Source organism: Pelodiscus sinensis, chromosome 2 (genome assembly GCF_052426305.1).
Source record: "Pelodiscus sinensis isolate ZL-2025 chromosome 2, ASM5242630v1, whole genome shotgun sequence".
In the NCBI taxonomy this organism is placed as follows: Eukaryota; Metazoa; Chordata; order Testudines; family Trionychidae; genus Pelodiscus; species Pelodiscus sinensis.
The window spans coordinates 132,451,325-132,467,313 of NC_143053.1; the positions used below are offsets into that span (position 1 = coordinate 132,451,325).

Below are 15,989 nucleotides of genomic sequence, written 5' to 3' on the forward strand. Positions count from 1 at the left end.
TGGATAAAATCAGGCCTGGTGTCCAGATCCAGCCTGCCAAGCATTTCTCTCTGGCCAGCCCAGATGATTAACAGGTGCATACTTAACAGCTGGCAGCCTGAGTTCAGCTACCCTCCCTCCACCTTGCTTGGTCTTACAGCAGAGCTGCTCCCAGGATTCTCCTGCTAGCTGTGCAGTTGGGAAGGGCGACAATAAGGGGAGAGGGAGTGCTGAAGTCAGGGCATCTTCCTGCCCTGGACCCAGTCTCTGCAGGGCAGGGATCTGGGAGAGGGAGGCACACAGCAGTACTGCTCCAGTCTGAAGTGTGGATGGTAAGTGACTCAGAAGAATACTCAGCCAAGGAGGGGGGAAACAGAGCAGAACATGTTTCCCTTAAAGAAACAGAGTGGCTTCTCTCAGGAACTTACCCTACAACAGCCAGCACAGACTCTCTCCATATCACTCTCACACACCCCCCCCCCAGTTTGTGCCATACACCCTGCTGCACAAACTCAATCTGTCACAAAGTCTGTCTCACAGAGGGCCGGCTTTAGGGCTGGGCCATCCGGACCTAGGCCCAGGGTGCTGCAGCCAAAGGGGCACTGCAAAGGGCTCTGACCCTACCCTCACTTTTGACTCCTTTCTCCTGCTGGCTGGCTTTCCTCTTTTCCCCTTCCCTCTGCTTTCTCAGGCCTCTACGCAGGGCGGGTGCAAAGGGTGCCAACGCACCCCCTCCCATGGTCCCCCAAGTCAGTGTGAGGGGGTTCCACAGTGGCCTTCCTGGTGGTCCACAGCTTGAGCTCAGCTCTGTTCCTTCCCCTCACAGCAGGGAGCCTGCATTGGTGCTGCAGCTTCGCCCTCCCTCCCCGCCTGCATGGTTTGAGTTCCAGCTTCCCACTGGCAGGGGGGCCAAGAGAAAGCCCCAAGCCTTGCTGAGCAATCTGTGTCGCAGGGAAGAAGCATTCTCCATCCCTCTCTCCTGGCAGGGGGAAACAGCAACACATGGGCGTTCCCCAACAATGGGAAGCCGGCACTGGCGCTCTAACAGAATCCAGCCAATGGGAGCAGCGGAAGGCCGTTCCTGGGCCCAGCATGGGGCACAAAGGCAAGTAAGTGCCTCCCACCCCCTCATACCCAGCCCCCTGCACTGCCAGCCCCCTCATGCACCACCACCCCGCAAAGACCCCATACTTCCAACTTGCTCCTGCACCCTCCCTCTGCCCAGACACCCTCCCGCCAGCCTGCTCCTTCCCTCAGAAATATGGGATGCTAGGCAGTTTTGGTGCTGGACAGTGTGGAGGGTCTGTGGGTGGGGGTGCACTGGACATAGGTATTTGTCAGGTATCTCTCAGTGAGGTGCTAGTGGGAATGGGGGTTGCTGGGTATTGGGTGATACTGGTCAGGGAGGCAATGTGGCAGGCACACTGGCAACACAGGACTGGAGCTGGGGGTGTAGGTGGGAAGGAAGTACAGGGGTTGGGGTAAAGATGGCATTGTGCAGAGTTTAGGATAAAGGTGACAAAAAATTGGGGTTGGGGCACAGTGTAGGAGTTAGAGTGCAGGAGAGTCAGGAGTTAATGGCAAAGGGGGAACAGGATGGGAGTCCAGGGGTGGGAGACCCCATGGCAGCCAAGTGAAATGGAGGGTAGCAGGGGCAGGCACCCAACATACAAGTTTGACAAGGGTGCCATTTTCCATAAGGTCGGCCCTGCTCTCCCACACAGAGTGGCTCTCAAACTCACACACTCTCTTTGTCTCTTTCTGTAGCCCTTAACCCCACCCCTTCTGCCCGAAGCCCCACTCTTTCTGAGGGGCCTGGAGCCGGCCCATTACCAGGTACTAAAATTCATGAAGTGTCCCCTCTCCCCCGTGAAAAATTACTAAAGAATGACCATAAGGGGCCAGAGATGGGTACTGGGACAGCTATAGCCAGGGGCAGATGACCATTTTGCGGGGCCCCGGGCAGCATAATTCCGCGGGGCCCCTCCTTTGCCATGGCGCATGCATGGGGCTTTCTGAAGCGCGGGGCCCGGGGCGGCCGACCCATTCGCCCTACCCTATATCCGCCCCTGGCTATAGCCCCATTATATGTAAAACTATAACCTCACTGTCAACAGGAGGCAGGGGTGGAGAAAGGGACAAGCTATCTACTATATATTTCAGAGAGTTTCTGTTTGTGTTTCTATCCATGTGTTTGTCTGGAGGACATGCACCACTCCCCTAACTGTGCCTGTTGCAGCTATAGCAACCATGGACAGGTGCTTTTTACCTGATTGTAAGCTAACGCTGTGAGGGAGAGCTGGAGTTGTCCTCTCTCCCAGGGCAGTCTGTATACTAAACCCCTCATTTCTAGCCCCACTCCATGACAATTATTTAAATGAAGAAAAAAAATCGTAATTGAGGAACCTGAACAACACAGTAAATCTTCTAGAATTTTATATTAAAAAATTCATAGGTCTTCAGAAAGACAAAACCACCATTCTGCCACAAAGTGTACAATATTTAGGTGGGTGGGAGGACCCACGTATGTCACCACAGAACAATTTTTATGAAAAATGAAAAATTACTTTACTCAGGCACACACTGTACACCCCATTATCCTTTAATGGCATTATCCTTCAGGAGGAGCCTGAGCTTTCACGACAATGAAAGCCTTTTTATATTTGGAGAAGCTCCTGAGGGAAACATTTCCATTATCAGCCTATGGAGACACTGTCATGATTCCACAGTGTATTTCTTTCCTGGAGTTCTTCTGAATTGCAATCCTGTAAAAAGGACAGGAAGTCAAGTTATTCAGGAGGGTGTCTTGGTGGTAGGGGTGCCTAACAGGGCATTGCTATTTGACTTGTTAGTCCACATTATCAGCTTTATACCCAAATAACTGCAGAGGAACAAGCAACATAAATTCTGCTCCTTCCCCTCAATTTTTGAGTTGCTTTCACATATTGGCTTAAGTCTCTTAACTTAACACTCTTTCATGAGCTATACAAGAAAGACCTTACAAAACATCTAATGTTTTGTTAACCTGGAGATGTTTTTGCTTGGCTATATTGCTTGGTAATAGTACTTACACAAAAGAAGTTCACATAAAGAAATACCTTTAAATATAATTCAGCCAAGTTTGAGCACTTAGAAACAAAAGCAACCAACTGTGGGAAGTGACCTTCAACACAAAAGCTTTAGATGTTACGCCTTAAAGGACTTTGCCAATACTTTATATTGTTCAGCAAAGTTTGAGTTGCTATGAGGAACTCCACACTTCTCTTGATATTACTATCAATAATCTGTTTATATATCCATTTGTCAGTGACTGGCTCATCTAGAGAAAAGCATGACAGCTGAACTTTCATTGACCTAACAATTACTCAAATGTCTGTGGAAAAAAAGTACTGTTCATTTTCTGGAGCTATTCTGGTGACTTTATTCAGTGTTCTATTAATATAATTCTTGACTATCTTCAAGTCAGTAAGGAGGCCTTCCAGCAATTACTGACATCTGTGCTGAAAAATGTATTTCTCATTGGAACAGTGTAATTAAGTTGGGGCAATTGAGCTTAAAATGGGATCTTCCAGCTTTATACTGAGCTATCAATGTCCTTCAACTCCTGCATCCTAAGAGGCAAGAGATAGAGGACTGCCTGTAATGCTATGTAAGACTGAATTAAACAGGTAGGCTGTGTCTAGACTGGCAAGTTTTTCCAGAAAATCAGCCGCTTTTCCAGAAAAACTTGCCAGCTGTATACACTGGCAGCTTGAATTTCCGGAAAAGCACTGACGATCTCATGTAAGATCATCAGTGCTTTTCCGGAAATACTATGTTGCTCCCATTCGGGCAAAAGTCTTTTTCCGAAAGACTTTTGAGCAAAAGGGCCAGTGTAGACAGCACAGTACTGTTTTTCGCAAAAAAGCCCCAGACACTTTTCCGCAAGAAGTGCTTTTGCGGAAAAGCATCCTGCCAATCTAGACGCGCTTTTCCGAAAATGCTTTTAATGGAAAACTTTTCCGTTAAAAGCATTTTCGGAAAATCATGCCAGTGTAGACATAGCTGTAAAGTAACATATTCACACAAGCTACATTCCAAGCTGTTTGTGAGTGAGCCTAAGGAGATCTCTATACTGTTCATTGCAACTTTCATATAGAAGAAATCTTTCCAGAGGCAGGAATGTAGAGTGAAAATGGAACAAGGCCTCCCAGACTCTCATATCCACAGGAAGGAAAATACCAGATCCATACTGATAAGTCATCTGTGTGGATGACTTGTATCTCCAAGCTGCTTGGCTATACACGCTTCATTCTGACAACATGGCTCTGGAAGTGCCATGTTTCCATTGGCTAGGCCCCTGCAGTTGCTCAGTATAAACCATGCAGGGAACATACAGTGCTAATGCACACAGTTGCATGACATCTGACATCAAAAACTAGCCAATCCACAGAGAACACAGAACATGAGCAGTGACCTGCTCTTTACTGCTCCAAGACCTCTCTCCACAAATCTAGTCATATTACTTCTGTTCAATCATAAAAGAGGATCTGCAAGGAAAGAGAATGCCACAGAGGCAGCACTACGTCACATCATCACCATTTCAGCATTAGCAGTGAAGAAACACATGAAAGGACAGTCTCAGCCAAACTGCAAATGCAAACTTCAAATGATTCGTCAGAAGCATGCTCCTATATCCATCCTCCCTTTTAGGTTATGGCAGAGATTAAGTAGCTATATAAAGGTACATGATCTTTATTTTACATTGTTTGAAGCAAAAATACAAAATGCATCCCTGAAAGCTGGCAGACATGAAGTAAAAAATAGGAAAAGCAGAGATCCTCATGAAATTCTGGCCCATGCCCCAGTCAGGCACATATTCCCAGCATGGGCTGTACCTACTCTGAGTGTAGCATTAGAATACTCAAGATACTCTTCCACAGCCAGCTTCACTCTGCACACAGAGCCATACTCTTTAGAGCAGGTGCTAGCTTGTCCCCATTTACCTCAATCGCATTAGGAGAAGGCAAGAATCTCAAAGGAACTGCTTTCCATTCTGCACAGCCATCTTTGCATTCTCTCCTCCCACCCCCATCCAGTGTAATTTTGCTCCCCTCAGAACAAGCAAGGGGCAAGCAAGTCATTCACTGCTGTAATAAACTAACACACATACCTTTGGCAATAGTCACATAGATTTTCCTGTTAACAAAACAAATTACAAACAGAAACAAAAAAAATGCTTTGGAGTATATGTGGGCAATTCCTCAGTACATCAAACATTTGCCCAGTACACTCATTATTAACAATAGTGAATAGGGCTTTGTTCTCTCTCCATTGGTCAATGTCCATTTCCAGTTCAGTAGCAATTTACTCTATACTATTGTACTTTCTCCCACAATTAAACTCTTCTCTGCTTTGAGGAAGAATTATTATTTCTGAAAGTTCAGTGTAATAAGGATCTGTGGGCTGTGATTTAGTTTGTCGCAGGCATACTGACTCTCTGTATTTTTACCTCACAGTGTGTGATCATATTCTACATATTTACTAAGTGTGGCAGCCCTGTTGTTAGTCTGTCCTGTCTGTAGATTTGTTTTGTTTCCCTTCTATGCCGCTATTGTCAATTTAGCTTTGTTTAGAATGCAATCACGTGTTGCACTTATTTGAACACTAATTTGATTCTAAACTAGTTAGCAGTTCCAACAGACATTCTTGAACACGAGGACTCTATTTCTACTTTATCATCAAGGAATCAAATAAATCAAAGGAAGAGTGATGACTATCAGTGTAGAATATACCATGAAGATAAAAGACCTTATCAATTAGACGATTCCTACTGTACAGCAATAGCCAGCCCTTGGAGTGTTTCAAGGTTTACTTAAATGTAACTTGGATATTAGTCACTGGATTTACTAATTTCACATATGGAAACTTACATTTTTCACTTTGTGCTGATGGCACGTGTTTTTGCAATTAACTTTACAGGATTTATTTTGTAGCTCAGCTACTTTTACCAGTAGCTGACAGTTATGCTTCAATGGAGCATTAAAGTAACTCTTTTTCAGGGCAATGGAAGTTTCTATAGTTGTTATTCTAACACATTATTAGTAATTATACACATTATTAGTAAAAATCTGAGTGTCTTATTACGTTTAAAAGTTTCAGTATTAATACTAACTTCCTTGAGACTCTACATATAATTAATCAATATTGAAACTCACTTGGACAGAGCCCATGGTATTCAACACCAAATGGGTGCTGTTCTCTGAATAGCTAAAAAAGAAATTTACATAGTTACAGTTCTCATCTTACAAAAAAATAATCCAACATCCTAGGTGGTGGACACAACTAATGAAAAATTCCAGAAAATCATCAGAATATTCTGGCATAAATCATGTGGCACCTATGTTTCTAGCTTAAAATTCAAACTATGTAGCATATAACAGACAGTGCCACATGGCTTTCAGTCATGGTGATGGTACATAGCAGTCTGCAGCCTAGAAGAATAAAACAGATCAAAAGACAATGCTTAGATAAGAAGGCAAAACTAAGTAAGCAAGCTTTTATTATTAAAACTATTTTTCTAGAATTAAAGTCCATTAAATCACATTTGAGACAGGAATTACTACATAGCTTGCTCTTGGGGAAATTCTGACTATGTCACCTGTTGAAAATTAGTCCTCTTTATATCTACTGGAATGCTGAAATAAAATTGTAAAAGGCCAAGGGGGATTCTCAAAAATCTACCAAATCATACTATTATACAAGTCCCCTTTACACATACTAAAAGTGCCATATTTTCCAAATATAATCAAATATCAAATTATAAAACACAATTTTTAAATCAGAAAGCCAATGTCAACGTATTTGTAATAAGAAAATTTCCCCATTTTGAAACAAGATGCCTACTTGACATCACTATTTTTGACCAAGAAAGTTCTGCTTAGTAGGATGCTAAAATGCTGAAGAGAAGAGATGAAACTTGAGTCCTTTTCAGTCTCCATAAGACATTTTCTCAATATTTTGTCTTGAAAATATTTCCTAATTCATTAAGTCTCCATTATGTTGCATATGGTTTCTATTTTCAGGGTTTTAATACTTTCAGGAATTTCTTCTTTCACTTCTCTGGTTGGTGGTTCACTCTTATTCACACTGATTTGTTCCTTGTCAGAGTCTCCCCTTAGTTTTCTCTTGGTCAAAGAAGAAACTATTCAAAAACATTCGTGCTTTGGATCTATCTTGGTCCTTGCATTCTTACCTTGAAATAAGCTACGCAATTTGTACCCCACAAATTGCGTAGCTTATTTCAATCTAATTTTGAAATATCTTATTTTGAAATTTCAAAATGAACTGCTATTCTGAAATGTCCCTTAACCCTCATGGAACGAGGATTATAGGGATGCCAGAATAGCACACCAGATATTTCAAAATCTATTTCAAAATAATGGGTGAACTCAAAAGATGCAGAGTAGCTATTTCGGGATTCCGGTATCCCGAAATAGCACCGCAATGTACATTTAGCCTTATGGGCTCCTCCTCCCTCTCTTTTTTGTGCATGGCAGGTGAAAGAAAACTACCTTAAAAAAATTAAGTAGTTATCACTTCCTGGTATTAGAACAATGAATACTGTCCATTTTATTATTTGGGGAGCGGATGATGGCAGGTTCTAGCCCCATCTTGGGAGCAACCAGACCTCCAACACAGGATATAAGGGATGCCCTGAAAGAAGGGTGGTGGCCTGGCTATGGGGATAGAGCATTCACCTGGGTAGCAGAGGGTGCTGGATTCTAGAGCCGCCTCTGCCCACCCTGGGAGCCACTGGACTGCCAACATAGGCTATAAGGGAACTCCTGAAGGTAGAGTGATGAGGTGAGTTCCTGCATGGGATAGGGGAGTAGCAGGTGGAGGGATCTGGACCCCTTTGGGAGCCACGGGACCACCAACACAAGAAATAAGGAACAACCTGAAGGTGCAGAGGTGGGGTGGGTTCCACTGTATAAAGCTCATCATGAAGGGGGGTGGGAATAGGGGCACTTGCCTCAGGGTGCAGAGGGTGGTGGGTTCTAATTCTGTCCTGGGAACCCCCAGACTGCCAACACAGGATGTAAGGGACCTCCCGAAGGTAGGGAGGTGAGGTGGGTTCCAGTGTATAAGGATCCTCCTGACAGGAGCATGGTGGGGTGGTTGGCTCAGGGAATAGGACATTGGCCTGGGGTGCGGAGAGTGACTGGTCCTAGCCCCACCCCAGGATCCACCTGACTGCCAACCCACCAGTCTGAAGGTAAGGTGCAGTCCCCTGTGGCATTGGCCTGGGGAGCCACAGGTGGTGGGCTCTAGCCTGGTCCTGGGAGCCACCGGACTGCCAATACAGGATATAAGGGACCTCCCAGAGGTGGGGCGGGTTCCAGTGTAAAAGGGTCATCCTGGTGTTTGGGTGGGTTCCTGCATGGCTCCGAGGATAGGGCATTGGCCTGGGGTGCAGAGGGTTCCAACACAGGATGTAAGGGATGACCTGAAGGAAGGTTGGTAAGTAGGTAGGGTGGATTTCCCCCATGGCTTAGGGCACTAGTGTATTCACCTGGGGAGCAGAGGGTAGGAGGCTCTAGCCCAGTGGTCACCAACCAGTAGATCGCGATCTACCGGTAGATCTTGGAGGCTCTAAGAGTAGCTCTTGAGCCCTCTCTGAACTGCACGCCTGCACAGTACATTTACATTAGATTTCCTCATTTGAGGAGCAGCTACTCACTGAGCAACAGCACAGGTGAGTAGCTGTGAGGAATGGTGGGAATTTTTTTTTAAAGTAGCAGTATAAGGATTGGGGATAGCAAGTGATGGAGAGGAGGAGAATAGAGAGGACGGGGCTTCAAGGAAGGGGCGGGGCGATAGATCTTGGCTTGGTCTGTCATTTAAAAAGTGATCTTGGGTGTAAAAAGGTTGGAGACCACGGCTCTAGCCCCACCCCTCTCTGCCCACCCTGGGAGCAACCAGCACCCTGAAGACAGGATAAGGAACATCCTGATGGTAGGGAGGTAAGGTGGGCTCGTAAGTGACTTAGTGGATATAGTGGATAAGGCATTTGCTTTGGGAGCCAACCTGGCCCTCTGTCCCCCTCACCCAGGGTATGTCTACACTACAGCAGTAATTCGAATTAACTTAATTCGAATTAGTTAATTCGAACTAAGCTAATTCGAACTAGTGCATCTAGATCTAAAAACTAGTTCGAATTAGCATTTTGCTAATTCGAACTAGCATGTCCACATTGAGTGGACCCTGAACCGAGGTTAAGGCTGGCCGGAAGCAGTGCCGGCAGGGCATCAGATTAGGACTTAGAGTGTGGAGCTGCTGCCTCGTAGCCAGACCGTGTCCCTTTAAGGGCTCCGGGGCCGGGAGGGGGGCAGAAGAGTTTCCCTGGTGGTTCCCAGAGTGGCCACCAGGGAAAGCTGGGGAGGGCTAGCCTCCCACTAGTTCGAATTAAGTGGCTAAACATCCCTTAATTCGAACTAAGCATTAGTCCTCGTAGAATAGGTTTACCTAGTTCGAATTAAGTGCTCCGCTAGTTCGAATTAAGTGTAGCGCCTATGAAAGTTAATTCGAACTAACGGTTGTTCGAATTAACTTTGTAGTGTTGACATACCCCCAGAGAGCCACCAAACCTCTAATAAGCCTGACCAACTACCATTTTGTATGCATATCAAGGACTCTTGTCTGGTATGAACACTAAAACAAAAATGGTTGCAGAGTGGTCTCTTGCACATTAAAGAATCTATGTCATTTGGTGCTGCAGTTCATTTCCAGGTGTTAATTCTCACATGTTTTACTCTTTTATTTACTAATGAATATTTATTAATTCTCATACATCTGTAATGGATAAAAGAATAAATATTCTAAGTAAGTAAAAAAAGATTCTGCCTCCAAAGAGAAAGGAAACTATGCTGATCAAAAGATATTCTGCATATCTACATTGAGCCTATGATGTGCAAGTTTGATTAGTGTATGTTAGACTTAACTGTGTAAACAGTTGATGAATAACTGTTTCATCAGATGATTTAACCACTAAGCAGGAAGTAATCTTGCTACAGAGATAAAGATCAGTTGAGATGGGGAAGTTCTATGCAGGAAAGGTTTTTGTAATACTGGTGTTTTCACTAAAAATGTTTTAGAGTCCCAGAACACATTTCTATCACTAGAACACACAGGACACTCTTTTCAGGATTTCAGGGGTAGATGTAATATGGGAAAATCCATCAATGAAAGACAGGAAAAATACATGAACTATTAGCTAAATAGTAATATTTATTCCAGTGGTTTCATGTTTAAAGATGACTATATGCAAATATTTTCATGGAGATTTAGGAAGGTTCAAAATTAAAGGATTGGTTCCCTAAGTGATTTTCAATGTAATAGGTGTTCAAGATGTGTGGGATAAGAAAAACTGAAACAGTTTCAGAAATCATTAACATGTCACTTATCTTGTCTTTGAAACCCATAGGGAAAACAAGCAAAACTCGAAAAATTACTGCACACAAAACCCAGAACGGAATAGTTTCATATTTTAGCCCAGATTTTATTTTAATGGGATACAATTAGGATATCCCCAAGGGTTCAGTGTGGTGTGCAGTTCCAGCAGCTATGTACTAACAAATTCCCTGAATTACACAATCAGCTGTTTTATACATTAACACACCAGGCGAAACCACTGTGTTTCCTGTCTCTGAGGGGGGGGGGTGTCATACCATGGAATTTAGTTTACTTTCTCCATCTGAAACTAAAACTGAAATCCCTATATACACATACTGCAGGGAGGAAGATCATAAGCCTCTCTTTGATAGGAAGTTCCAGTCCTGTAAGAAATCATGGAGCGACAGCAAAGGCAAGAACCCATTTTCTCCATCCACACTTCTATCTCCTGCTACCAGTTGTATTAAAACATTATTATTGCATTTTCCTCCCTCTCGCACTCTATAAGCATCAAAGCAGACAGAGGCTGCTAGTAGAGAGGGTGCTTCTCCTGGTAGTGACACTGCAGCTTCACTGACACAGTTACCCCATCCCCCAATCTCCTGCTGCTTCTCCTGCGAGACTTTTGTTGGGGGAGGAGAAACAGATAGGCTTAAAAATTGTTTGCGTGTTTAAAGTCTGATCAGCCCTGTAGGAACTGTCTGGCATGCATCTGTACGCCATGACAGGCTCCACTCAAATTCAAAGGCACTGATTCAAAGACAAATTCAAAGGCACTGATGGACAGTGCATCTGCTTCCTCCCCCTCTCTCACAAGTGTCCTTAATGGCAATCTCAGAGGGATAGCCCTGTTAGTTTGTATCTGTAAAGAAATAAAATGGAGTCCTCTGGATTATGCACAAATAAATCTGCTAGTCTTTAAAGTGCCACTCGACTCCTTGTTCTTGATTATCGGATTAAACAGTATCCACTGGGGACAAAAGGCCTAAGAATTCCAATCAATGTTTGCAAGTGAGGTTTGAGAAGAGGCAATAACATCTATAGCCAAAATCGTCTTGGTGAATGACTGCAGCCTGCGGGGGGAAGAGTCTACAACTTCCACGTTTTGGCCAAAGCTAATCATATGGACCCGCTCGTTTTGTAGCTGCGACACAGCAGGCATAATCTACAAGATCTGCACAATCTCCACGCGTAATAACCTCCAGAAAACAGTAATAGCCTGCAAGTATTCATCAGAATCCTTGACAAGAGCGTGGACTAACAGCTGAGATGTTAACACGCAGCACTCTAAATGAGAGAACATTTCTTATATAAAAATCGAGTAAAATGGAGGTGCTTTAAAAGACAGCCCTTGATATATAAAACCCATGAGAATCCCCATCTAGATGGAATCCCGGCATGATCCGTCACAGCAAGTGTCTCTCCCCCACCCCAGCACGGTTTCTTTTACAAGATCATTAACGTGGAGTGTAACTGCTTGAAGATACATTAAACCCGCTTAATCGTCTTCAGCCACGATTCCAGTGGACTCACAAATGGATCTGCCTCCTCACAGTTACTATATAATACCCCTTTGTCTACAGATGAGCGAGCCAGACAGCAGTTCCCACAAGAAACGGAACGTCAAACCATGGCAGCCGAATATGGTTACCCCATTTGCAGCACAGACCTTGAAAGGCCATTTTGCTAGAAGATAGCGAATTCCAACCTCATGTTCTTTCTTGATCAAGATATGGGAGACCAGATGGCTACTTCAACTCAAACTATAGTTTTAGTACCAATACAAAATCTAATTCTCATTTAGTGTAACAATTACGTAGAAAATATTGCAGAAAAATTACATGGAATTTGACGAGTGTGTAATGTAGTCCCTCTTAAAATTCTCCAGTAAGGAAAAAAATACTGTTATTTTTTAAAAAATGAGATCGTGGGAGAGGAATGTGCAGGAGATTGAATCTACAAACATCCTGGCTTCCATGTGTCTACTGCAACATCTCTGAATGCCTTTGTTCTATTGATTCTAATATGAGCTTGATTAATGATGAAGAGATCTTTCTGACTTGTCCCGCTCTCCACACCCTGGTGTTTGGCGCATGCGTGAGGCAAAGACAAAGGAATAGGTAATTACAGTACAGTTTCATTCATTTTCACTGCAGTATTGCTCTTTTAGCAAAAAGAACCAATGCCATGTGGTTTATTCACACCCGGCAAACGGGTTGTGTGTGTATTGGTATTAGTCAATAAACTCCCTCATTGTAAATACAGTGTGTGTGTGTGTGTGTGAGAGAGAGAGAGATCCTTCCCTGAACTATAAGGAGCTGGTGGAGGGGAAAAATAAGGCAAAAATATTACTTGACCATGTAGATTTCACTGGGAGGGTGAAGATACAGAGAAAGAATAGGGGAAAATGCGTTTAGGAGTCACGCACTTTTAGGCTGCGTTAGGAGAGGAGGGGTTTTGGATTTGGGGTGTGGGTGTCAGGTTTGTTAGGTGCTGCCCTGACAGAATTAACACGCTACTAAACCTCCAGAAATTTGCATAAAGAATTGACAAATCTGAGGATTAAAATTTTTGCAGCATATGCTGTCATTTTCAAACCCATTCGTGCTTGTTAAAACAAAAGGGAAGCTATTGTATTGCCTAATCAAGAACAATCACATTGTTAAAAGCCACAATAGGTTAATTGGCAAGCTTCCATTTAGAAAGGTTCTAGCTTAGTGAGGGTTTGCGTCAACATTTATATTTTACTCAAATACATTTCCTATTCCAAAAACCAAATGCCCTACAGGTAAAACAGAAAGCCATCCTTTCAAATCTACGACATTGCCCTAGTATCAGGTATATGTTAGACGCTAGAATGTCTCTTCTCCTCCTCTCCATGTTCTTAATATGGATGCATTTTCTTCTCTATGTGCTTCATTTCGTGAGTAGATTAAGAGATGTGTTGTTTAAAGCAACCTTACTGAGAAGCCACTAAAAATTACGCAGAATTACAAACACCCTATTTCCCCAACCTCCTCCCTCAAAGACACGCACGATCCCCAAAGGGCGGTAAGAGGTATTTAAATTAAAGCAATAGAATTTAATCCATTTGTGATTCCCACGTGAATGCATAGGCTCTTTCCCTTTCGAGGAATCGAGCCCTTCATACCGCCCGTGGTAAGAGAGGGGTTTTAGCTAGGGCACCACCCAATCTGCTATTCTTTCTCCCCAGAGCTGTTTATTTAACAGAAAACAAAAAGTCCTTTCCCCACTTTTGAGCTCAATCTAGACCGAAACAAATGCAAAGCTCATGGTATCTGCCACGGAAATGGCAGAAGGGAGACGCTGCGTTTCTTACCTTTTGTTTATATTTTCCTCTCTCCCCCTTTGTGTGTTTGTGTGCTCTGGTGTCACAGAGAGAGTCTTAGGTAGCCTAGCGCCCGCTTGCCTTCAGCTGAGCCGGTCCCCTGCTCGATCGCTGGGACTGGAGTGACTAGTGCTTGTTGGAGCAATGCCGCCGCCGCCGCTGCTGCTACTGCTGCTGCTGCCTCTGCATTTCTCACTCCCCCGCCCTCTCTGTGACAGTCTGTGGGCAGTTCAAACGCCACACGCACTAGTTATTTATTTATTTACGGAAGAGGCTCCTAAGCAGGCGAGGCGCTTGCCCACGCCCACGAATAGGGGGCGCGCTGACCCAAGCTTTTAAATAGAGGCTTGCAGGCAAGAGGAGGCTTTGTTGGGAAGGTGCATAACTCTCTTTTTCATGTACCACTCTAGGGTCCCCGAAAGGACCTTGGCGGCGATTTGTTGGGAGGCGAGGGACCATGCCGCCTTCCCAAAGAGCTCTCGCACAGCCTGTCTCTGGCGAGGGGCAGGGCGGCAGGTGCCCTTTGCGAGGCCAGGCTGGCCCTGGCCGCTTTCCACACGATTTGCATCTGGAGCAAGACAACAGAGCTTTCCACGCCTCACTCGTGCAGCAGAGCGGCCGGCGCCCACGCAGTACCCGCAGAGCAGCGCTTTCCTACAGTTAGCCAGAGCTCGGGAAGTCTGAGCAGGAGACCGCCGGTGCTGCTGGGGAAACGCGATGGGTCCATTCAGTTGCAAACTGGGCTGCTTGCCTCCAATGTCACCTTTTCTGGAAGAGAGTAAAGAAACCCAGCGAGGTGGCGGCGGGGAGAGCTCTTCTCAGGCGTTTATTCCATTAACAAGCCCAGGACCAGCTCTGCCTTTTAAAAGCCACGAAGGCCACTCGTATCTCAAGTGTATGGCGAGGATTTTTCTCGATCGCGCCCGCTGTTGACCAACTAGCCTGGAAATCACAAGGTTTTTTTGAGGTCCGACCGCCCCACAGTTCTTGTCATGTTTGAAGCCTGCATAGACCGTGTGCCCTTGGATCTTCCCTTCTCCCCCGTTCCCCACGTGAAAGTGAATGATACACGCAGTCTGGAATCGTAGCTTTTCCCCAAACACAGAATTTTGGGAAACAACATTATTTTCAGTTAACTCGGTTATTTATTTGATTAAAGGTCTATATATCAATGAAAATGCTAGCCTCCCTATTCACCTGATATTTGATTTGCAGCACTTTGACGCCCTCTGTGCTTTAAAAAAGGTCAGGACAGTTTGTAAACACAAGTAAAGGGATATGATTTGTTACAGTGCTCATGAGTATATAGTAAAGGGGGAAAGAATCTGACACTGTAAATCTGGATTCATTTCATAGGACAAAATTTAAAAATCGTGGAACTGAGGGTCTCATAGTCTGGAAGTGGAATTGACAGCTATGCCAGAACTTTAAAAGGCAGCAAATCAAAGTATTCTCTTCACTTACTTGGAGGTAAAGAATCGAAATAATATGCCTACTTGTAAATGATTAATAAGTATGAGACCGATTCAGTTTCACATTCTAGATAGCAGAAATGAACAGAGTACAACACGATGAAAGAAGAAATTCAGAACTTGCATTATGCTATGGAGACTCTATATCTCTGAGTACACCAGACTACAGTAGCAAGTTTGCTTCAGGGATACGATTTCGCAGCAGAGAGTGTATATCTAGACTACAGGCTTTTGTCGACAGAGGTTTGTTGACAGGGTACATCTAGACTACATGCCTCTGATGACAGAGGCATGTAGATTAGGCTACCCAGCATAGGAGAATGAAGCGGCGATTTAAATAATCGCCACTCGTTTAAATTTAAATGGCTGCCGTGCTGAGCCGATCAGCTGTTTGTCGGCTCAACGTGGTAGTCTGGACACTCTGTGGTCAACATCAAAGGCATTTGTTGACCTCCCAGGTAAACCTCATTCCAGGAGGTTTCTGTCGACAAAGAGCATCTCGACTACCTGTTCTGTTAACAAAGCAAGCTGCTTTGTCGATATGAGAGTGTAGAAGCAAAGGACAGTATAGATGCAATAACGCCTTCTGTTGACAGAACTCTGTCGACAAAAGGCATTATTCCTCATAGAATGAGGTTTACTACTGTCGACAAAACTGCTGAGTTCTGTCGACGTTATGGCGACAGAACTCAGCGGTAGTGTAGACGCAGGTATGGTTTTGTCGACAAAAGTCCACTTTTGTCGACAAAACCCTG

The 15,989-nt window shown here is 44.3% G+C and overlaps 1 protein-coding gene across 1 annotated transcript in view; it reads right to left on the minus strand.

The window, feature by feature from the left end:
* Positions 1-13,965, minus strand: part of BASP1 (brain abundant membrane attached signal protein 1) — a 119,812-nt gene extending 105,847 nt beyond the window's left edge. Inside the window, exon 1 of the mRNA XM_006135811.5 lies at positions 13,754-13,965. The gene's annotated coding sequence lies outside the window, so the exon portion shown is untranslated. The remainder of the gene's footprint in view (positions 1-13,753) is intronic.
* Between the last annotated feature and the right edge of the window lie 2,024 nt (positions 13,966-15,989).